The 25,041-nt window shown below is 41.4% G+C and overlaps 1 long non-coding RNA gene and 1 pseudogene across 2 annotated transcripts in view; one reads left to right on the top strand and one right to left on the bottom strand.

Annotated features, from left to right (window-relative positions):
- Window positions 1-25,041, bottom strand: part of LOC132155939 (uncharacterized) — a 316,158-nt gene that overhangs the window by 167,116 nt on the left and 124,001 nt on the right. The gene's annotated exons all lie outside the window — the stretch shown is intronic.
- On the top strand, window positions 16,459-18,027 carry LOC132155580 (serine/threonine-protein kinase pim-2-like; annotated as a pseudogene).

A 25,041-nucleotide genomic window follows, 5' to 3' on the forward strand; every position in this document is an offset into this window, starting at 1 on the left:
CCCTGTGGAGCCTGACAGACCTGCGAAAGCTGACCATATCCTCGAGAGACCGTCGGCGTTCGTGTTGGCCATCCCCGCCCGATGTTGTATGATAAAGTGGAAGTCCTGGAGCGCGAGGAACCACCTAGTTACCCTGGCGTTGGTGTCCTTCGCCCGGGCCATCCACTGTAGAGGGGCGTGGTCTGTAATCAGGGTGAACTGGTGGCCGAGGAGGTAATAGCGGAGCTCCAGGACTGCCCACTTGACGGACAGTGCCTCTTTCTCGACGGTCGCATACCGTCGCTCCGCTGAGGTCAGCTTTCGGCTGATATAGATCACCGGGTGTTCCTCACCGTCGAGGACCTGGGAGAGAACGGCTTACCCAACCCGGTATCGGATGCATCCGTTTGCAGCAGGAAGGGGCGATTGAAGTTGGGGGCCCTGAGTACGGGCTCGGAGGTGAGGGCGGCCTACACCCGCTGGAACGCGCTCTCCGTCTCTGGGTTCTATGGGACCTTCTCTGGTTGCCCCTTCCTGGTCAGGTCTGTCAGGGGAGAGGCCAAGGAGGAGAAGTTAGGGATGAAACAGCTGTAATATCCCACCAACCACAAAAAGGCCCGTACTTGCGTTTTGGTGGTGGGCCGCGGCGCGGAGAGGATCGCCGCCACCCTCTTCTCCTGGGGTCGAATGAGTGATCCAGGTGATGCTCCAGGTGATCCTCCCAAGTCTTGGAATGTATGACTACATCGTCCAGGTAGGCGGCCGCATGCAGGCCGAAGGGTAGGACCCAGTATTGCCAGTGGCCACTAGGGGTTAGGGGCCTGCTCGGTTAGGGGGACCTGCCAGTAGCCATTGGTGAGATCGAGGGTCGAAATGTACCGGGCCCTTCCCAGGCGGTCCAAGAGTTCATCGACCCGCGGCATTGGGTAGCTGTCAAACTCCGAGACCTCGTTTAGGCTATGGAAGTCATGCAAAAGCGGAAGGTGCCGTCGGGCTTTGGAACCATGACGATGGGGCTGGACCAGGGGCTGCGTGATGGTTCGATGGTCCCTAACCTCAACATCTCCTGTACCTCCTCCTCAATGGCATGTCGCCGAGCCTCCGGAACACGATAGGGCCGCTGCCGGACGATCACTCTGGGTGCTGTGCGGATATGGTGCTTGAGTACGTGGGTCCTCCCTGGCTGGGGAGAGAACACATCGGTGAACTGACTGACCAGGTGTTGCAGCTCCGACTTTTGGGCAGCCGAGAGGTGGGGGTCCATGTCCACAGCCACGGGAGGTCGCTGAGCAAGGGCTACAAGCTGGTACAGTTGGTCCTCTCTGCATCTTCCGGGCTGCCAGACTCGGTAGGTGACAGGGCCGATCCTTTCCGTGATGGTATAGGGACCTTGCCAGCTGGCCAAGAATTTACAGGCGGCAGTGGGGACTAGGACCATGACGTGGTCTCCTGGCTGAAACTCCCATGGCTGGGCCGCCCAGTTGTAATGTCGTTGCTGGGCCTACTGGGCTTTGGCAAGGTGCTCCCGGACGATGGGCATGACCCTGTCAATCCTCTCCCGCATTTTCCCGGACATGCTCGATTGTAGAGCGGTGGACGGCCGAAGAGGAGCTCGAAGGGGGTGAACCCGGTGGACGCCTGGGGTACCTCCCGGATTCAGAACAGGACATAGGGCAGCATCTTGTCCCAGTCGCGCTTGTCTTCAGCAGCCACTCACCGCAGCATCTGCTTCAGTGTTTGATAGAAGCGTTCAACCAGGCTGTCGGTTTGCGGGTGGTATACGGTGGTGCGGAGCTATTTTATCTGGAGAAGCTTGCAGAGGTCAGCCATCACCCGGGACATGAAAGGGGTGCCTGGAGACGTCCATTGACAGGTGGGACAGGCCTGACAGAAGCGCTTCACCTCGGCCTCCAGGCCTGGACAGTGGAAACAGTCGCGTATGCGTTGGACGGTGTTTTGGGCCCCCAGGTGGCTGGCCTTAGGATGGGCATGCGCCAGCTCCATCACCGCTCCGGTCTTGGTCTGTGGGACTACCAGCAAGGTTTTTTCCTCCCCCCTTCGCTGTGTGACACAGTACAGCAGGCCGTTTTGACCACGAAGTGAGGTGTTGGGTGGGGTGCCGGTTGGAGGTCGTTCCCATCGGCGACCCTCACTTGGGCCCAGCAGTTTTTGAGGTGGTCATCCTCGTGCTGCTCTCGGGCGAAGGCCCCAGCCCCAGTCACCCGCTGAAAGAGGTCATAGTAGAGGTTAGGGTTATGATGGGAAGACTCACCCTCTCTGGGGCTGTCCGAGGCCAGCAGCATGGGGCGCCGCCGGGGCTTCGTGGTAGTCTGGCGCTGGGGGCGGTTCCCGGCAGGGCTGACAGGCTGGCTAGCGGAGGCGAAGAGGCGGTCGAACCCTGGCCAATCCCTGCCGAGGAGGACCGGTACAGGCAGATCCTCGATGATCCCAACTTCCACCGGCTAGGCACCAGAGGGCGCCGTGATAGTGACGCGCCACACCGCTACTTCCCTGGTATCACCGTGGACACAGGTGATTGGCAGCGTGCGGGAACCGCCGGCTCGCCGACTGGTCGCTGGGTGCCCTCTGGCGCGTGTCGCTCCTGGACAACCCTTCGGGGAAAGGGCAGCGCTCGCTCCCCAGCCTCCCGGTGTTGGGTGGCCTCCGCCAGCTTGATGGCCTCCACCAGCTCGTTGACGTTAGTGGGGTTCCGCATAGCGGCCGCCTGCCGGAGAGGGCGGGGAAGGGCCCGTAGGAGGCGGTCCACTACTACGCACTCCAGTCCAACCCGCCCCAAGATCTCCTTCTTCAACTCTTCATAAGAACCGCTCGGGGGTAAGCATAAAGTATGCCCGTTGTGCTTCTCCCGTCAGCAACGGCGCCACGATTTGCGTCCACTCGTCCCTGGGCCACGCCTCCTGGGCGGTGATCGCCTCGAACATCTGAAGGAATGTCTCGACGTCATCATGCGCCGTCATCTTAGGGATGAGCTGGGTAGCCGTTTCACCTTGTCGGGAGGCCATGTGCTCCATAATCTGTTGCTGGCGGATGCTCACCTCGGTGAGGTGCTTCAACAGATCCTCCATCGTTGGGGGAGGAGCGTCACCTGGGGAAACAGAAAGGGGATGTGAGAAAAACAACCCGGAAAAAAACGTCCGTCAACAAACCAAGTAATGGTGATAGTGATGTGGTGGGATCCTAGTCGGTGACTTCTTCACTGCAATGCCTGCATTCTCCACCAGTGTGATGGGGTGAAAAAGTACACGACACGAGGATCAAGGGGGAAATAGCCAATGTGAGGGGTTTCCGGTGCTCAGTGCTCGGCCTTCTCTTCTCCTTCGGTGCGCAGTGCTGTGTGGGTCAGTGAAGTCCGTGTCCTTTGTGGGCTGGCGTTCACACGATGCTGTCTGGAGGGAAACACAGAGAATTATTAGCCGAGTCTTTTGGAGACATCTCTCACCTCTGTGTTTGTCGGAGCAGCTTATAAGGCCCGTGCTTGATGGGCTGCAGGTGTGACTGCTCAGCCCATAATGAGCAGGTGCAGGTGTGCCTGTTCTGTTTCCAGGGCGACGCTGATGAGAACTCGGGACCCGTGTCACAATATATATATATATATATATATATATATATATATATATATATATATATACACATACATACATAGTACATACACATACATACATAAATACATACACATACATACATATACATACATACATACATACACATATATACATACATACACATACATACATATACATACATACATACACATATATACATACATATACATATACATACATATACATATATATATATATATATATATACACATACATATACTGTAGTCATTTAGCAGACACTTTTATCCAAAGAGACTTACAAATGAGTACAATGGAAGCAATCGAAATCAACAAGAGAGCAATGATATGCAAGTACTTTAACAAGTCTCAGTTAGCTTAATGCAGTACACATAGAAAGGTTTTTTCTTTTCTTTTTTAAATTATATGATAAAAAGAAAACAGATAACAAAAGGTGTTTTTTTACAGCAGTATTCCCTTTACAGTTGAAATATATATTGTAAATCGCAACTTAAACATGAATGTAATCAAATTAAAAATCTCCTTTTCATATAACTTGTGTATTCTTGTGATGTCCATGTCTACACTGGACGTGAGCGGCGTGACAAAATACTATAGAACCCATTATAATCAGTGATGCTGTCTACACTGGATGCAGCGTAGCACAACAAGACAAGTAATACGTGCCATCATCCGTTGCGATCCTATACACTGGATGCGGCTAAAGTCTGTCTACAATGATTGGACACATCACACGACAAAGCGACCATTGCTAATTATTTGAATATTGAGTCAGTAGGGTGACCCTATTTTAGTTTTCCAATAAGAGAACAGTGGGTGCGGGAGGGGCGGGGCAGGGGGCTGGTGTGTGGTTGGTTGGTTAGTGCCTAAAGTAGCGCAATAGGCCTTTTTCACGGAAGTTAGAACGCACATCCGGTTCAGCGTTTGTTGTGTAAAGTGACTTCCGGTCGAAATAACAATGGCTGAAGCTACATCGACGTGTTACTGTAGTGTCCCTTATTGTAAAAATAATAAGCAGCGGCAACCATATTTAAGTTTTCATGGTTTTCCTAGCGATAAATGTCTGAGAAAGAAGTGGATACATGCTATTAGACGAGTAGAAGGACCGAAGTTTACGATCCTTAGAGGCAGCACATTTGTGTGTAGCCGGCACTTTATCAGTGATGATTACACTGCCGCTACTGGCCGTAAGCGCCTCAGAAAAGGGGTTGTCCCGTCCTGCTTTATTTGGAACAACTGGGGAGAAACTTCACGTGAGTCTGTTTACAAACGAGTTAGAGTTCAAACCATACCATCTGACGACACCCAAGACGATGAAGTGGTTACTGAGGTGACCGCTGAAGCAGATCATGACTATGCAGTCACTCCTCTTCCAGGTAAAGTTAACGTTATGTTTATGCATTTCTAAAAACAAATTATTATGCAACTTTCCCGTTATGTTATATTATATTAAATATATTATTAAAGCCTTTATTACATTTATGTCCTTTCACTTTCAAGTCATATTATCATTTTAATACATTTTGACACAAATTACTGTTCCAGGAAGATATCAGCATACTTTATTTCTCAAATTAATGCTGCCACAACTGAGCAGTAATAAAATTAAGATAAACAAAGTCTTAAAATGATCTAAAATTACCATTATAATAAACATTTGTTTTGAATCATAATAAATAGCCAGATAATTATATATATATGAATTTGTAAATCAGGCAGGTTGTATTACTGAACAACAACTTTGAGATATGGACACAGGGTCAGAGTGGGCAAATATCTAATTTTAGGTATAATATGTAGCTATAATAATTTTTGTTAACATAAGTAATTAATAATGGTTTCCCACTGTAATAAACTTTTTTTGTGTGTGTGAATCTAGGTGCACAGGATGCAGCAGCTGCACGAATACAGGATTTGGAAGCTGAAGTCAGAAAACTGGAAAGTGAGGTCATGCAGCTGAGAATAGGCCACTCTCTGTCCCAGTTTCAGAGATTCTGTGCTTCAGATGAAGACATACGTTTTTACACCAGGTTTCCATCTGAAGAGGTCTTCCAAGCATTCTGGAAGTCTATTGAGCCCTCAGCATCCATGCTGGTCTACTGGTCTAGGGCCCAGAAGAAAGGACAGGCAACTGCTGTGGAAGCTTCTCACAGTCATCACCGCAGCTTGCCACTGATTGATGAGTTTTTTTTGTACTCATGTCGTGTTGCTGCAGGACTGAAGGAGAAAGTGTTGGCTGACATTTTCAAAGTAAGTGTCTCCACTGTTAGCCGCATCATCATAACTTGGGCCAATTATCTTTATCTTGTCCTGGGATCACTGCCCATATGGATGAGCAGGGAGCAAGTGAATGCCACATTGCCAGACAAATTTAGGCAGTTTTGTCCAGAGGTGAGGGTCATCATTGACTGCACAGAGATAAGATGCCAGAATCCATCTTCACTCACGCTCCAGTCTGAGGTGTTCTCCTCGTATAAAAACACCACTACCTTCAAGGGGTTGATCGGTATTGCTCCTTGCGGAGCAGTTACATTTGTTTCCAGCCTGTACACAGGTTCCATCTCTGATCAAGAGTTGACAAAACAGTCAGGGATTCTTGACTTGCTGGAGCCTGGTGATGCTTGTATGGCTGACAAAGGATTCACCATTGAAAAGATGCTGGCAGAACGGGGGGCCAAACTCATCATACCACCTTTTAAAACAGCAGCTCAGTTCAGCAAAGAAAATGCAGAGAGAACACAAGCCATAGCTCGTCTTCGAATTCTTGTTGAGAGAGCCATCAGAAGAGTGAAGGAGTTTCACATCTGGGACACCACTGTACCTTTAACCTTATCTGGAACAGTTAACCAGCTGTGGACTAACTGCTGCTTAATGAGCAATTTTCAGTGGCCGCTTGATGTCAAAGGTCACAAAGGGGTATGTCCATCATAGCCTTTTTTATTTTAAAGGGATAGTTCACTTTAAAATGCAAATTCTTTCATCATACTGTATACTCACCCTCAAGTTGTTTAAACCTGTATGAATTTCTTTCTTCTGCTGAACACAAGGGGAGATATTTTTGAAGAATGTCAGTAACCAAACAGTTACAGTTAACTGTTTGGTTACTGACATTCTTCAAAAATATCTCCCCTTGTGTTCAGCAGAAGAAAGAAATTCATACAGGTTTAAACAACTTGAGGGTGAGTATGAAAGAAATTTGCATTTTAAAGTGAACTATCCCATAAAGAGTGACTTATGTAATATGTATTATATCTTAATGTTACACCTCTTGTATTATATCTTAATGTTACACCTCTTGTATTATATCTTAATGTTACACCTCTTGTATTATATTTTTCACATTGTATAGTTTAATAGACGATTAGTATCAGCTGTGCATTGTTGAAAAGGTAACAATTGTAGTTTCATAAAACATTTATTGACAATCATATCTCAGTGTTAAAACATACATTTATACAAATATAAAATCTTGAAATCATCAGAACAATTACATCATAAATAAAAATGATTTACAAAAAAATCCACTTTTCTTTTTTACAGGATTAGTAGTATACAGTGCAAATAGGCATATCAGATACCCCCCTTAAGATATTCATCTATGTAAGCACCAAAGTAGTAGAGATCCAGATTTTCTCTCATCTGAGCTATCATGACATTGTCCCTCCACACTCTTTGAACTGTCATGTCCTCTTCAGTGTCAGTGATGAAGTCACACCAACTGAGTCCAGTTACAGCCAACTGACCTTGAACCTGCCAGTAATATTTATGAGATTTTTTCAGGGTTGCCTGTCCATTCACAATTTTAATATGCCCAACCTCAGAAACTGTAGTGACATCTGGGCACTTCACTTCAGCAAGCCCGAAACAGGGATCTGCATTAGGGTCAAAAACTTTGGCATCAGGACTGGCACCAAGGTAGGACGCGTCTGGGTGCACCACGAAACCACAAGGTGAGACATTTACATTGAACAGTTCAGAGTAATATTCCAGCACCTCAGGTTCCCTGTCCAGGCCTCTCTTCATTGCCTTCGTTTGCTTTACACCCTTGAGTATTCGCCTTGCTAGTGCCTGGCCAGATGTCTCCCCTCGCACATGAGAAACCTCATAAAATCTGCTCGCAGTCACTCTAGGTTTGCGCATATTTTTCCACTGTGGACACTCAGATTGCTCCTGAGTCCGCTCCTCGATTATAACTGCCAACTCTTGTGTGACACTTAGGCTCTCCAAATGGAAGAACTGGTGGCAGTTTGCCACGAAGTGCAAGCTCCTCGGAAATTTAGAACCGTTAATAGGGAGTTTAGGGTACACAGGAGCATCTGGATGTTTAATGTGGTTTTTGCACTGAACCTCGAGGCACAGGACCAAATCTGGAGTCCACCAAAACCAGTTCTGATAAATCAGTAAGGACGCAGGAAATCAGAGGTTGGGGAGTGAGTCCTTTGACAGCTTCTCCAATAGCCAGTACTGCTGGGTCAGGGAAGTGACCTAAAACAAATTATACGTTTAGGAAACTTCATCACATGGGTATTAAATTTGTTATGTGCTGTTATACCATGATGATCTGTCTGAATACTCGATTCTTATTGGCTGGAAGTGTGCAGTAAAACAGTTTAATCCACAGATAGTTCCAGCCAGTTTAATCATCGTTCTATATTAATGTGCTACTTTCATTAAAACAGAGATAGATTTTATCTCTATCACATCAAATTTAATTACTAAAAGTCTATTTCAATAATTAAAATAAATGCTATAATTAATGTAAAAAAGTGTAAACCTCCATGTTGTACATTAAAATAGTTTTATGCAAAGCTTGATTATTTCTTATGTAATGTAACATGCATATTTATTGAATGAAAAGTTTCTTTGTTACCTGTGTATGCTCTGTAGAGTGTAGATTTGCATACACTTCTGGAAGACGTCCTTGGCTTTCTAACCACCAACTGAGCTGTAGTCTCTGCAGAAACCCCCTGAAACCAAACATTTATAAGTATATTTTTAATTAACTGTCAGTAATTTGCTAAACTAATGTATAGCTAGTTGTATTGTTACCTGTGTTCTTGGTCTATGCCATGTTTGCAGAGTATCTGTGCATGCCGTAGTTGGTGGTACTGTCTGCATCTGCATCATGCTGAAGTGCGCAGTTTGACAAAGCATAGCAACCTGATGATTGCATAAAGCTTTGCCTGCAGTACATGTGCATGACGAGCTAGTGAACTCAACAGGCACTGTGTCAACATTCAATGTGATCTAAAGTAAAAGACAAAATCCAATATCAGTATATTTTAATATAGCAAGTTTAATACTAGACTATAGAACATTCATGAAAACATAATGAAAAAATTATTTTAGGAGAAACCCCCTCAAAATAGAAAACTGCAACCGCAGTAAGAACATAAAAACTTCCCCTTTCACTGTAAGCTTTATAGCTTCAATACAGTACTGCATCACTTTTGAAAAGTGCAAGTACGGGTGATGTCATGTAAGGTGTAGAAATTCTGAACTTCTAGTGTAAGGGTTTAGTTTTTATCATAACAGGTTTCACAGACAAGACATTATAAAATGCACAGCCTCAGACTAAAATGCATGTTTGAGCTGTTTTAACTGAAAGCATATCTTAAAATAGGCCAGTATCATTGTTTTGTCTCAACATGCGCACCAGTTTTTCTTTCTAAGGCATATTTATTAAAGAAGAAAAGCTACTAAAACGTTCTAATTGAACTAAAGCCTAATCCTGGCTAAACACCAAGCCTTCATTTCTTATCAAACCTGCAGAGAATGTGGCTCCTCACGCTTCCTCATCGACCTATAACACCTACACCTCACGATAATCTCCCTGTTTCTCACACTCGACACTGAATATTGCATGACAAAAAATGAACAATCACATTAAATGTTATTAAGACACATTTTCTGACTATTTTTTATCTGTTTAAAAATTGGCTTTATATCAGTTCTTGAATAAAGTTATTTTCCAGCTTAATTTGTAGTAGCCTAAAGTAGGCTATCCTTTTAAACTATCCTTGTATCTCTGTAAAGCCGCTTTGAAACAATCTGCATTGTTAAAAGCGCTAACGTTATATAAATATAGATGACCTGACAATGGTATAAAGGTAAGTTATGTGTAGAAATATCACGTTAGCAAAAGCATGCTAATGTATGTTTCGTTCCTTACCTTCGTAATTGAAGATGTAGTTTTCGTGGAAGAACTTGTACCCTTTGTTGAGTTTTGAGTGCGGAACGATTGAATTAAGTTCGACTAGCCGAAAAACATCCGCGGATGTCATTGACGGAATATTCTTCAGGGAAGTTGTGAAGAGCGCGCCTGTCTCCATTTCGACCGGAAGTCACTTTACACAACAAACGCTGAACCGTATGTGCGTTATAACTTCCTGAGACAAAGGCCTATGACCATATCCCAAATATCAAAACTCAAAAATATGTAATTTCCATACTTAAAATACATATTTTACAGAGGCTGTTATGCATATTGATCAACACAGCTAAAAAGCTTCCTACCAGTGGCCCTCCTTCACAAAACTTAACAGCACAGTTTTATCATAGGTAGAATACAAAATTAATTTATGCAAAATTTCAAACCTTTAAAGCCATCTCAAACCAGTACTGATCAACATTCCACCCTTCCTATGACCCATGGTTTGTCTCAGAGCCAGTTAGCAAGTGACTTTCAAAATAATAATAATAATAAACTGTGTTAATGTAGACTCTTTAGCAGCGTTGATGACTCTTATGTGGTGTTTACTAAAGGGGAAAGAATTAACCCTGCTTTGAGTACATATTAAATCATTAAAGTTTTTATTTGGTATAAGAGTGCAGACTTCTCTGGCAGCCCATCTGTTTCCCCCAAGCACATCTAAAACGAGAAAGAGAGAGAGAGAGTGTGTGCTCATATTATTGCTCTTCTTTATCAGGCTGATGTGACCTGTAATTTGATGAGAGTTATGAGAGCAGGGTTATCCTCGTCTTTGTCCCTGGGTAACAGCACTGATCTAATTTCACCACAGGAAAGAGGGATGATTTTGTTTTGTTCTGTTTATGACAGATGAGCTGGTGAGAGGGCAGGAAATAAAACGTCTAAATTAGAAAACAACTCAATAGGCACAGCAAACACAAACAGAGGGATGCAATATAGAACAGGTTTGGAATCAGGGCTCTGAGATAGGATCAGGCTGAGATATCTAATGAAGAGAGGTAAACGTATCATAAAAAAAAAAAAACATGTCCAAGCAAAACCATCCCTGAGAAATGTTTATTGCTCAGAGGTTTATTGCTCTTTTGTAGCTCAGGAGATTAAGTTCTCAGTTGTGTTTTAATTTAAGTATCAGGATGCTCTCAGAGGTTTATGCCAAAATTCATCATAAGCCCTGTTCACACGGGATTAGTATTTTATTACTATGAAAATATGAAATTATTTCTTTAATGAAATTATACTCTAAATAATAAACTAAAACTGCCAGTGAGGGGTGGTAAATGTCTTAATGATTAAGTCATCAAATCATTTATTCATTGGCTTGATTCGTTCAAATGCCTGATTCATCTAGGAGTGAAGTAAATGGTTCTTTATGAATGATTCATTGACTCATTAGGCTTGTTCGACTTGAAGCGGATCATCACCATCAGACCGATCGGTGAGTGACATCTTAGAACCGCAAGAGGTCTAGAGCAGACGACTCCTTGTGCTTTTGAATCGCTCTCGCGGTACTTTGATGTCATACACCGATTGGTCTGTGCAGCACCACTTCAAAGCAGGGGCGTGTCTAGGGGGAGGCTGGGGATAAGCCCTGCCTACCCTGAGAAATGATCTGTCCCTCTGATGATAAATTAAAATTTAAAAGTAAATTTTTTTGTGCATATTTTTCCATAGCTTGCAGATGGGTCTGACCCAACAAAAATCCAGTTTGACAGCGCTTTTTGACAGTGCGCACACGCTTCGGGGGTAAAAGTGCATCATGTGAGAACAGAACCCCAGTGAAATGTTTACCTGGCAGAGCTTTAAAGCAGTGGCGTCCACAAGTGTGGCACGCCACCCTAAAAATGAGCTTTGCCACCCCAAAGCAGTGTATGGGATCGAAGTGCATTGAGAGCTGAACAGCCTGATTTTGACTGAAACCGGTTTTTTTGAAAGTCAGAGAATTCTGGTTTCCGCTCGTTCTCAGAGAGCTCCTTTACTGCTCAATCAATAGCACAATTAATGCCATAACTATAACCGTTCTAAACATGTTCTGCTTACAAGGAGTGTACTGCACGCACACACGTAAAAACACATAACGGATCACTCACACATGCTGCCCTGATTTGTCAATAAAATGCTTGGAAACAGAAAAGTTATAGCGAAAATGTCTTTCCGTTTTTAAGTAATCAAAATCCACAGCTTCAGTATAAGTAGAGAGACACTGCACAGACGGGCAGGACTAATCTACTCGTAATCGCGCTCTCACAAATGCATTCAAATAAATGTAATTTTAGGTGGTCTCGAGCCCCTGTGACTTTGAGGTCCAACACTAAAGTGCCATTGCTGTCCGGTCTGCCCCTCTTCTCGATTTCTGCCGAGGGTAGGATGTTAATATTTTTGGTTGTGGACGACAAAAATGTCTCCACAATCTGCTTTCGAAGAAATATCGTTGCATTGTGTGCTGCGCACATTCTATCAGCTGCAGTCACCAGCAGTGCCAGGGGGGGTCTTGGGGGGTCAAAAAATGCCTTGACCCCCCATTTGAGAACCGAGGAGCTGATGATACTACGCATGCGTGATTCAGCGTGATTCAGCATGAAGCAGACACAGAAACACATCATGTCTGAACCGAACTGGTTCTTTTGGTGATTGATTCTGAACTGTTTCTGTGCTAATGTTGTGAGCGCGGGTAAACCGAAGGCTTGAATCAAGGGCAATCATCGCCAATGACGTTGAGTGCAAAAGAACTGGTGAACTGTTTTTTTCAACTGTTTTATTGAATCGAACTGTCCGAAAGAACCGGTTCGCCGAAAAGAACCAAGCTTCCCATCACTACTGGTGATCCGAAACCGATGCAACCAGTTCATGACTCGAGAATGAGTCAATCTTTCATTCGTTATCTGGCTTGGCTCGGTGTTCATCTTCAGTTATCTCTTCACAGTAGTTCAGTCAGTGTATTGTTTGAGTAAATGAATTACTCCAGGATATTGCTTTATTTTAACTCAGAGGGAGTGTCAGCCACGTTAAAAAAGTTAACAGCTTAAGTAATTTTTGGATTAATGGTAATTGGAGACGTGAACCGTTTCAAACGATTTAGTTCGATTTGGTGAACTGGTTCAAGAAGATCCGGTTACATCGAGTGATTCGTTCGCAAACCGGACATCACTAAACTTCTTTAGTTATGTGGGGTTATGGGGGGTATTAGCGAGCGCCAACCTCCCGCTCTCTCTCGTGAGGCCAATAAGGAAGTGACTAAAACTGCAATTCATCGACTGGCCGCTTGAGGCTGGCTGCAAAAGGGAGTCAGTCCCATAGACTCCCCATGTTAAAATGCCCATTTTACAGCAGGAAAAAACATGTTTACAGCCTGGTTCAAAAAATGATTTTGGTCTAAATAGCTAATTTTGCCCTTCATGACAACTGTGAGGGGGGTGAATTTTTTTTATAACTCACCCGTTTAAATTATATTAAGACTTAAAGTTCTGCATAATTAAGGGCGTAGCCACTTGAGTGACAGGTGGATTGCCGCTACTGACACTGCCGTCGGGCTAGGTGGGTGTGGCTTCAGCAACTAGCTCCCGCCTTTTTGCCCATTTTTGATTGTCCGGGAGAGTCGCGTGGTGACACGCTGCCAAGATGGCGACGGCCCGCTCTACACACTTTAGGCTTCAAAAACACACTTCAGGAGTCTACGGGTGACGTCACGGACACTACGTCCATGTTTTTATACAGTCTATGGGTATTAGTCATGGTTGTCATGTGACACATCAGCTACGATAGCACCGCCATATATGGGTGTCAGGCCATAAAATATTTTTAATAGGACTGAATTTGCATTAAATGTAAATGTAAAAAAACTATATTGTAAGTTACTTACTTTAACACTTTCATTTTACAGAGAGTAAAGAACATTTACATTATCAAAGAACATTTTCATTCAGTCTAGCCAGAGTTCAGGCAAAAATTCCCATTAAAATCACTGAAGCATTAAAAAAAAAAAGAGCAAATGAACAAAACACCACGTTTCAGTGATGACTCTTCTGCACGTCTCTGATTGGCCATTGCATTCATAAGGCAACAGAATCGTTTCTGATTGGTTATCATGAAGCATTGTACAAACGCGTCTGTCTCTGGCTCAGCGCCAGCCAGCAAACGCAGGTTTGAATTTAGCTGCTAATGCTGTACACTGAACGATCTAATCACTCAGGTGTGATTGTATCAAAAATATAAAAAATATTACTTGGCTATTTTTGTCGTTTGGAAGCTGCATTTGATTGCCCTACTGCATACAGGTGCATCTCAATAAATTAAAATGTCGTGGAAAAGTTCATTTATTTCAGTTATTCAACTCAAAATGTGAAATTTGTGTATCAAATAAATTCAGTGCACACAGACTGAAGTAGTTTAAGTCTTTGGTTCTTTTAATTGTGATGATTTTGGCTCATATTTAACAAAACCCCACCAATGGCCTTCTGGAAGGTATGTTAATTAACTGTACTCAATACTTGGTAGGGGCTCCTTTTGCTTTAGCCTCAATTCGGATCATGAAATATGATTTATTCTGAAGCAATATTCTTATCAGATTTCTATCAGCTGTGACATATAAATCTGCATGTTATTTATTTTTAATCCAAGGGCATTTTTTACCTTTATGGAGGGCATTTCCCCCCAACCTCATTAATATGTCATCTTTCATTTAAAATTCTTACATTTAATCAATAAATTCAATTATACTAATATGATTATTGTAATCTCTACGTTATCATATTAAATAAGTTACACTGAAAAAAATACAAGTGCATTGAATAATGTTATGAAATTGTTTCAAATATTATTTTGGAATGTACAAACAAGAAGTTATGTTGGAAATGATACTTTTTAACTAAATTAAACCGCCAGTAGGTGCCAGCAGTGAGCTTTTTATGAGTGAGTCACTGAGTTGTTTATTCATCAGATGTTTATGTATGAGCTACTGAATCATTGACTCACCGATTCGTTCGGAACATGGAATTATTCAGGAATGAATCGGCTGTTTTCTGATAAATTGATAAGACTGCTATATTTACAACCCGCGATGTACACGATACAACAAATTGTCGTTAGCATTGAACATCATTGGATATGAATGTTATCGTTTGAAAGAACCAGATTACTTATATATATTTTTTTCTTTTTTGTATTCCATTCCGCGCGGGAATTTATGACGTCACAATTCGCCCATGAAGGTATATAAAGGCGTAAAAATCACTTGCTCATTTTGTGCTTCGGAGTCTTGGGAGTAACATATCTGGTAGCTACTGTTAGCGACTGACAAACGGTGTTATAATGGGACTGCTTTCAAGACTAAAAGAAGCGACTGGTTTGGAGTGTGTACGAGAACCCTGTGTACACCCCAAAGACTCCCCCATCATGACGGAGAACCATCAACCGGCGCTCGGCGCTCGAGGGAGATCGATGAAGAGCTTCTGGAAGTGGGCCGCTCTTCACTTTCCTTCCCGCAGAAAGGGAACATATGACCTGGCCAAAGCCGAGGAGAAATACGGGACAGAGGCGGAAACACAGTGGAGAGATAGCGATGGTACACTCACATCAAAAACTGATCAATCACTAAATATTCAGTCACAGGAATTTCTGTTATTCCCCCTTATCATTATTATAAAATAAAATAATTATAAAAATGATCACTATCCCAAAACACTGCTGTAATTATCACACCAAACATTTTAGAGTAACAGGAAACATATTATTATTATTTTTTTAAAGAGTTTAAATTGTAGGATATAAATTCAATTCAGACCTACTCCTAAATCAAGAACAGAATAATTTGAGTATGCAATATTACACTCTCTTTATTTATTTAATTGATATTATAGATCCAGCTCCTGAAGACCTCCTTGCTGCTGAGGAACAGCAGAAACACAGCGTCCTTGACAAGAGTAAGATTCATAAATATATGAGAATTAGGAAATGTTATTATAAATACTTGTACAGAATCAAATTTACATGTAAAATTGTATTTCATATTTGCCTCAATTGTTTGTCTGTTAATAGACCAGAGTGAACTCTGTGTACATCCCAAAGACGGCCCCATCACATCAGAGAGCCGTCATCCTCATCCGTCTGAGATTGATGGAGGAAGAGAGCAGGAAGGGAGAGAGGAGAAGAAGAAGAAGAAGAAGAAGAGCTTCTGGAAGTGGCCTGCTCTTCACTTTCCTTGCAGTGGAGCTGGAACATATGATCTGGCCGAAGTGGAAGAGAAATACTGGACAGAGGCGGGAACGCACTGGAGAGATAGCGATGGTACAATCACAAAAACATGTCATGATGATGCAAATATTGATAAATGACGATTCTTCAATTACAGAAACTTCTCTTATAAAACACTGCTAACATTATCACACCAAACATTTTTGAGTGACAGTAAAAAAATTTTAAATTCAAAACTTGTGCTAAATCTGTTGATAGACCAGAGTGTACACGAACAATGCGTACAAACCAAAGACTCCCCCACCAGGTCTGAAGAGACGCCTGTTAGTGCTGTTGAGAACGATGGAGGGAGAACGGAGGCAGGGAGAGAGGAAGTCCTCCTCACTACTGAGGAACAGCTCGTGCAGGACATCCTGGACAAGGGTAAGAAGAAGAAATCTGTGAGAATTAGAAAATGTTATTAGAAACCGTTTTATAGACAGTATAATATAAAATTGCATTTCATACTCATCACAATTGTTTGTGTGATAACAGGCCACATTCGCAATCAATATAAAATTGGCCGCATGCTTGGTGAAGGAGGATGTGGCAGTGTTTATGAAGGGACTCGCTGCGAGGATGGACTTAAGGTACACAATCTGATCTGTTTAGGATTTATGACTAGAGTGATATCAACTATCTGCACGTGATAATTATGAGTTCTTTGTTTTGTTGATTAGGTGGCTGTGAAATGTTCAGAGAAGACGCCAGACATGTCATATATCAGAGTGGTGAGTAGACTGCACTCCCTGTTACATTGTCTCTTATTCACTGTTTTCAGTTGATCACACCCTATATTAATTTTAACCACAGTCTACAATTGAGCGTTACTAGGCATTATTTGTGAATAATTTGGGAAACCACCTCCATCTAAGCATCATGTTTTCTTTCTGTTAGCCTGGTCATCCCAAACGTCTGCCAATGGAGATTGGCCTGATGCTCATGGCCAACAATGGCCCCAGCGTTTCCCAGATCATTAAGCTGCTCGACTGGGAGGATGACACAGATCACTACGTGATAGTCATGGAGCGACCAGTGCCTTGCGTGGATTTGTTTACTTATGTGGATGATGAAGAAAGGCTTGACGAGGGGATTGCAAGAAATATTATGCGGCAGATCATTGATGCCGCTAAAACTTGATGTGATCGTGGCGTCTTCCATCGTAATATAAAACTGGAGAACATCTTGGTGAACCAGGACACCATGGAGGTCAAATTAATTGACTTCGGGTGCGGCGCAGTCATGAAGAAATCTGCCTTCAAATCCTTTAGTGGTATGTGTTATGAAGTGCTGTATTAATTATCTCACAGATACACATCTTATATGCACTCAACATGCTGTGATAATTGATTAAACATCAGACATCTTTCCTGCAGGCACGAAAGAGTACTGTCCACCTGAGTTCAACTTGAAGGGCAGGTACAAAGCAAAGCCAACCACAGTGTGGACACTAGGGTTCATCTTGTTTGAAATGCTGTGCGGGGAATGTCCTACATCCTACGACCAACACAAGATCACTGTGAACCTCTGGACCAGACCTGGCTTGTCAAAAGGTGAGATCTTCATCAAACAATGTACTCCAGATCATACAAAAAGGACCAATAGCTTCAAAGAGAGCAGGTGTAAAGTATACGTTTATAATCAAACATCTCTCTTTTTTTTCTCTTCACAGAATGCTGCCAGATGATTTGTGATTGTCTGCAGCCTGATCCACAGAGGAGACTCAGTCTGGACAAGATGCATCTCCACGACTGGTTTAAGGTACTAAGACTAAGACTAGTTAAGCTTTTTGTTGGTTTAGTTTGATCATCAGTCGCCATGAACTTAAAATAATTTTTCTGCAAAAGTGAAGTATTTAGACAAATAATGCCGATTTATCTTTTGTTTCAGGTCACAGAGTAAAACACAACCTCAGAAAACAACTCCTGTCATGGCCAGCCTGTTGTTTTCTGTCTTCAGTCAGCTTTGCGTCTGGTGGACTGACAAGAGTGGCCTTTCCATCAGTCCACTCTGGCCTTAGTGTATTGCAGGCCCTTGCCTTAACTTAAAGCAGTCTGGCTGTATTGCTTGCTTGGGGATCTGTAAATAATAATTAATTGTTTATTTGGATTTGTTTATTTATTATAAGGAAGTTCGTAAGAACATATCTAAGGAATTTTGTAAGAAAATGATTTATTTTGTAAGAAAATTTGTGAGGAAAATATAATAAAATTATATATTTATATTGTTTGTGAATGCTTAATTCATTAATGATGAATCATATAATAATCATAATAATCATATATATTATTATGATATTATATATTATTATTATATTGCTTTATTATAACTCCGAGGGAGTGTCTGCCACGTTAAAAAAGACAACAGCTTAAGTAATTTGTGGATTAATGGTTAATGGAAACGCAAACAGTTTCAAACGATTTAGTTCGATTTGGTGAACTGGTTCAAGAAGATCCGGTTACATCGAGTGATTCGTTCGCAAACCGGACATCACTAAACTTCTTTAGTTATGGGGGTTATGGGGGGTATTAGTCATGGGACACATCAGCTACTATAGCACCGCCATATATGGGTGTCATGCCATAAATTTTTTTTAATATGACTGAATTTGCATTTAATGTAAATGTAAAAAAACTATATTGTAAGTTACTTACTTTAACACTTTCATTTTACAGAGAGTAAAGAACATTTACATTATCAAAGAACGTTTTCATTCAGTCTAGCCAGAGTTCTGGCTAAAAATTCCCATTAAAATCACTGAAGCATTTAAAAAAAAAAGAAAAAAGAGCAAGTGAACAAAACACCGCGTGTTTCAGTGATGACTCTTCTGCACGTCTCTGATTGGCCATTGCATTCATAAGCGCAACAGAAAATAGTTTCTGATTGGTTATCATGAAGCGTTGTAGGAACGCGTCTGTCTCTGGCTCAGCGCCAGCCAGCAAACACAGGTTTGAATTTAGCTGCTAATGCTGTACACTGAACGATCTAATCACTCAGGTGTGATTGTATCAAATATATAAAAAAATATTACTTGGCTATTTTTGTCGTTTGGAAGCTGCATTTGATTGCCCTACTGCATACAGGTGCATCTCAATAAATTAAAATGTCGTGGAAAAGGAAAGGAAATTTGTGTATTAAATAAATTCAATGCACACAGACTGAAGTCTTTGGTTCTTTTAATTGTGATGATTTTGGCTCATATTTAACAAAACCCCACCAATGGCCTTCTGGAAGGTATGTTAATTAACTGTACTCAATACTTGGTAGGGGCTCCTTTTGCTTTAGCCTCAATTCGGATCATGAAATATGATTTATTCTGAAGCAATATTCTTATCAGATTTCTATCAGCTGTGACATATAAATCTGCATGTTTTTTATATTTAATCCAAGGGCATTTTTTACCTTTATGGAGGGCATTTCCCCCCAACCTCATTAATATGTCATCTTTCATTTAAAATTCTTACATTTAATCAATAAATTCAATTTTACTAATATGATTATTGTAATCTCTACGTTATCATATTAAATAAGTTACACTGAAAAAAATACAAGTGCATTGAATAATGTTATGAAATTGGTTGGTACAAACAAGAAGTTATGTTGGAAATGATATTTTTTAACTAAATTAAACCGCCAGTAGGTGCCAGCAGTGAGCTTTTTATGAGTGAGTCACTGAGTTGTTCATTCAAGCGATTCGTTCAAGCGGCTGATTCATCAGATGTTTATTCATGAGCCACTGAATCATTAAGCCCTTTCACACATACAGACTTTTCCGGAAAATTACCGGTAAATTGGCGTAAAGAGATCATGTGTGAACAGGATCTTTTACAAAATACCGGTAAATTCATTCAGGCAATTTACCGGTATGAGAAGTTGTAACATTACCAGTAAATTGCCGGAATTCTGCTCTGTGTGAACACAGAAGGAAAATTACCGGTATGAGTACGTACGAGTTCAGAACGCGGTGACGTAAGACGTCTACTCCGGGCCAATCATAACAATGTGATGCATTCACGCACCGTTTAAGAAAATTAAATAAATGTCATCCAACTGAAGCGACAGTGAAATTAAAGCGCTTCTCCTTATCCGGGCGGATGAAGAAATTTGTCATCAATAGAGCTCGGGCGTAGACGTCATGGAATGGTGCATTGTGGGTAACGGCGGCCATTTTAGAGGCAACGCAAAGCCGGTTTGTAATAAGATAATAGCCGGTCTCCAGAAAAAGTTATAGAACGTGACAAAAAAAGTTGCCTATACCTATACGGACAAACTTAATAATGAAGCCAAACAACGCTACTTAAAAAAAGAGGTTGTAGGCGGAATCGATCCCTATGAACAGATGAAAGTTTACCAAGCCTCAGTTTCCCTGATAATTTCTCCTACCGGGTCTGTGGAGTGAGCGCTTACACCTCCGATCAATTAAAAAATTTAAAGTCACTGGAGGCTCACCTGCAGTTCACAAATGGATCTGCAAATTAAACGTGGAGAAAACAATCGTTCTCACTAAGGAAATGTTAACATTAACCAAGCATCAGTGGTGACACACACACACTTCTCAGATTCTGCGAGCTATGAAGCTTGTCTGCGGGTTTGTTACACTTCAGGAGTAATTACTCACCTGTCATACGTGCAAAAATCCACTGTTTTCATCCGGTAGTTCTGTAATCTGGTATATTGACGAACATTCACCTCAGACACAACACACCGTTTACCAAAACAAGACGCTTAACTTCCTATTTTGAAGTTCGTTCCAGTTTTTTTATTTTTTTATTTTTAAACAAGTTGTTCAAATTTGTAAATACAGTCAGCACAAAAATATCAAAAAGCAAATTAAGTTCAGGATTGGGTCAAAAGAAATTTTTAAAACAAAAAATACAGACACTAAACTGACTCCCTTACTGGCCAAAAACTAGAGAAAACGTAATGTGTGTGTGTGTGTGTGTGAGAGAGAGAGAAAGAGAGAGAGAGAGACCATACACAACATGTCTCATCATAACTATGTATTATAATATTATCGAAGGTGATGGTTTTCCTCCGTACATCGGCGATCCAAGCCATCTGATGCCTCTTGGTGATTTCAGACACCTTGTGTTTTTTTTCCAAGTAGGAAAATGATGAAAAGAAAACTAATATGATTCACGAGGCATTTGCCCTGTCGATCATGAGACCGATTACAGCAGTTCACAATACAGCAATACTGAACCATTTTCCCAAAAATAATCAAAATTAATGACCAAATGACCAACATTACCTAATGCGTACTATACAGTACATCTACTTCCGTACCGCGATTCCCACAATGCATTGCAACGTGACGCAACGATCCCGATCTCTATTGAGAGGAACTGTTAGTGATGCAGTGACGTATGATAAAATAACTGTTAACTGTCTCCGAGAGCAATGCATTCACAGGACAAAGTCAGGTCATCAATAAACTGAAAACATTGTGTCTTTATATCTAAAAAATAAACGACCATCACAAACGAAGTAGTAGTGGAAGTATTTCTTGTTCCTATTATGAATTTTGTCAATCTATTTGGGGATCCTGCTACTCCACAAATCCTGTAGCTCTAAACCAGTGGATCTCAACCCGCGGCGCGCGTCATGAAATCACACGCGACCCATCATGCCGAACACAATAATAATAAAAAAAACTTTTAAGTTTTACTTAGTTTTACTTTATTTTAGTTTGTACCTAGGGAAAAACACATAGGGTACAAACGAGAAGTCGGAGCAGTGAAGAAGAGTGCTGGACATTCGGCATCAACTTTCAGTTTGCCCCGCAAAACACTTGAGGATGTTCAGCCCGTCTTTTTCCCCTATTCTCCAAAACAGCTTATACTGTTTCAGCTATTAAAATAGTTAAGTTTTGTATGTTTGGAGCAGTTTTTGATCGTTAAACAGGCCTATAAGTTTTGTTTTTAAAGTAACAAGCGGCCAGCACAGAGAGGGAGAGTTGATCATAGCCTATATTTGATCAGTTTAGCCTTCTCAAATCATCAAAAATTGTCTAAAATAAAATCTAAAGATATAAAACAGTTCAAGCATGTAACGCTGTTTTTACGTTAAACCCATATAAATGTCTTTTTTGGGACATATAGGTGCCAGAAGGCGCGTCTAATAAGGAGATGACAAGTCAGGCAACTTCATCCTTGGGACACAGACTCAGAAAACAATAGTATATTAGTAAATAATTCAAATATATATATATATATATATATATATATATATATATATATATATGTAGGGACCCCTTAAAATATGCCTTAAAAATGCACCTTATTTTGAAAATTACAGAGTATTAAAATATATACTTTTGATATTTTTGTTTTTGTTTATTTGATAATGTGATGTAACAAAATGTACCAACATTCTTTGGTTCTTTATCATTTGTACTGTTTTCCTTTATTCAAATGAGGTGTTCTGTTGAACTGAGGTGTATTAACGTTGACCAATCAGCATTGAGCTTGTTTAAAAGTTTACGGACGTAAGTTGCGTTAAGTTACGTTATAGAGACAACATGGCGAGACTGCAGCACATGTCCTCGTGTTACTGAAAGTGAGCGTCATTATTGGAGACTTCATTACTTATAGTGCAGGCCCAAAGTGACAGATAGAACTTTCATCGTCTCGATTGTGTTTGTTTCAAGTGTTATTTTTATTTTATTTTACTGTAGTATAATTTCAACCCATTCTGCCGTTGGGTTGCGTCATATGCCTGTTGCATTAAGTGTGAGATATTGCGACTAAGAAATTTGCATCAAGGACGGTAACTGAATCATTTGTGTTACAAGAAGCACTTCCAGACGAATCGTAATAGTGTCTGGGGGACGAGATTCATCGCGAGCTGCTTTGTCGTTGCGGTTGGATTGGACTTTCACCCCGCTGCGTGACTGTGTGAGTGTTCTGTTCGCGGCTTGTGCTGTAAGTGATCACTTTTCACTGCTTCGTCATTTCCCTGGATGGAATGTAAGTGAATTCGTTTCGACAAATTCTCTGGATGTACTGAGTTTTACTTGAATTCATTTCCCTTGAAAGTGCACCAACGATTGGGCCCCAACGGCTAGCCAAAACAGTGTGTGTTTTTTTTCCATAAGAGACCGTGACGAAACTAATCTATTGTGTTGTTACTGAGTAAATTTTGTGTTAATTCTGTGAAGTGTGTAAATCGATGCAAAGGAGTAATTGTGAGTTTTCAATAATTATCCGGTATATTTTATTTGATTTATTTTTCTCACTTAAAATAAGAAGGGAGAGTGTATATTTTTTTTGAGGGTGATCATTTAGAATACTCAGAGATTAAGGCTATTGAGTACCTAAAGGGTGTAAGGAGTGAAAAACTTTTATACAACTGAACAAAACAGATTGTTTACATTTCTTATTTTATGCCTTGAAACACCAGTTGTATATTTATTTTAATTTTATTTGTTTTCTTCCAACAAAAAGTGTTTCATATTAGTGTTTAAATAATAAATCATTGTTATTCTTTTTCCCTTATTTGGAATTTCTGTATTGATTTATTATTTCAATTAAATTGGGGGAAAACTAACAGGAATTTAAAATTCTGGGTAAGTAAGTTATAAGTAAATTCATTTTTGCTTTATTATTCCCTGGTGGAGGCACCGTACGCTTATTATTAGTTTGAGAAGAGGGAAAAAAACTCCGGCCAATTCAACATTCAACTGCCGGGAATCCAGGGTTTTCTTGATTAGGGAAATTTTAAATTAAATTAGTTGAGAAAAGGGTTACATTTTTGGAGGCACCGCTGGGATCATTTTTTTTCCCCTTCTTTTCCCTTTTTACCAGCGTCTATATTTTCTTCTAGAATTTAGTGAAGCGATAACAGCTGATTTGAGAAACTATTTGTTTAATTTTTGCCATAATACTAGTGACTTGCATTTACTTTCAAAATTATGGATCTGTCGCAGACTGTTGAGTGGAGCAGAGAAGAGAGTGTTAGTGTCTCACGTGCTCTTGTTTTGACCAATGTTCCTTTGGACGCCAGTAACGACACTATTGAAAAAGTGTTAAACACAGTAAAAGTCTTTGGTCGCACTAGAATACGTGGTCGTCGTGGTGATGTAACTGGCAGATGGTTGTTTATTTTAGTGGAGACAAGTGCTGATCTCGATCCTGATGTTATACCTCCTGAAATAGGTATAGAAAATGAAGCTGGACCCTGGAGTGTGAACTTAGTGGGTAGTCTAGTAGCCCATGGCCCTGCCTCTGAAGGTGATACGTTCCAGTTCAAGCTGCAAGCCTTGTTACAGCAGGAGGGCAAGTCTATGGATGAAGTGAAGGCCATGATTTTGGAAAATCAGCCTCCTAAATCTGACATCAGTGTGGACCTAGTTGATGCCATAGGCAAATTAGTAGATCGGTGTAATCAGACGTCTAGTGATGGGCCTAGTTACAGAAAACTGAGGTTGTTCTCAGGGTTGAAACCTGTCCCTCCAGGTGAGGAAGAGTATGAAGTCTGGATGGAGCAGGCCGCTCAAATGATAAGTAAATGGCAATGCACCGAATCTGCAAAGAAGCAACGCATCGTTGAGAGTTTGCGAGGTCCCGCGGCTGATATTGTCAGGTTTCTAAAAGTGAGTAGCCCATCAGCGACTGCAAATGAGTACTTAGCTGCCCTTGAGACTGTATATGGAACTACTGAGAGTGGGCCTGACCTTATGGCTAGATTTCGCCATACCTACCAGGAAAGTGGAGAGAAACTTTCAGCTTTCTTGCACCGCCTAGATAAACTTCTCCACAGAGCCTTGTTGAAGGGTGGGATTGAGGCAGCCGGTATAAATAGAGCCAGAATGGAGCAGCTGATTAAGGGGGCTCTGACCAATGATATGGTTGCTTTGCGAATGAGAATGACTCGCACTCTGCATGATCCCCCTTCTTTCTCACAGTTGATGAAGGAAGTTCGAGAGGAAGAAAACTAACCGCCAGTCAGAACAAAGTAACTTGTCACCTACATGCTTTGATTTTGGAGATTCTCCGATGCCGGAAGAAGCAAAACAGAGTTTGT

The sequence above is a fragment of the Carassius carassius genome, chromosome 13, assembly GCF_963082965.1.
Source record: "Carassius carassius chromosome 13, fCarCar2.1, whole genome shotgun sequence".
In the NCBI taxonomy this organism is placed as follows: domain Eukaryota; kingdom Metazoa; phylum Chordata; class Actinopteri; order Cypriniformes; family Cyprinidae; genus Carassius; species Carassius carassius.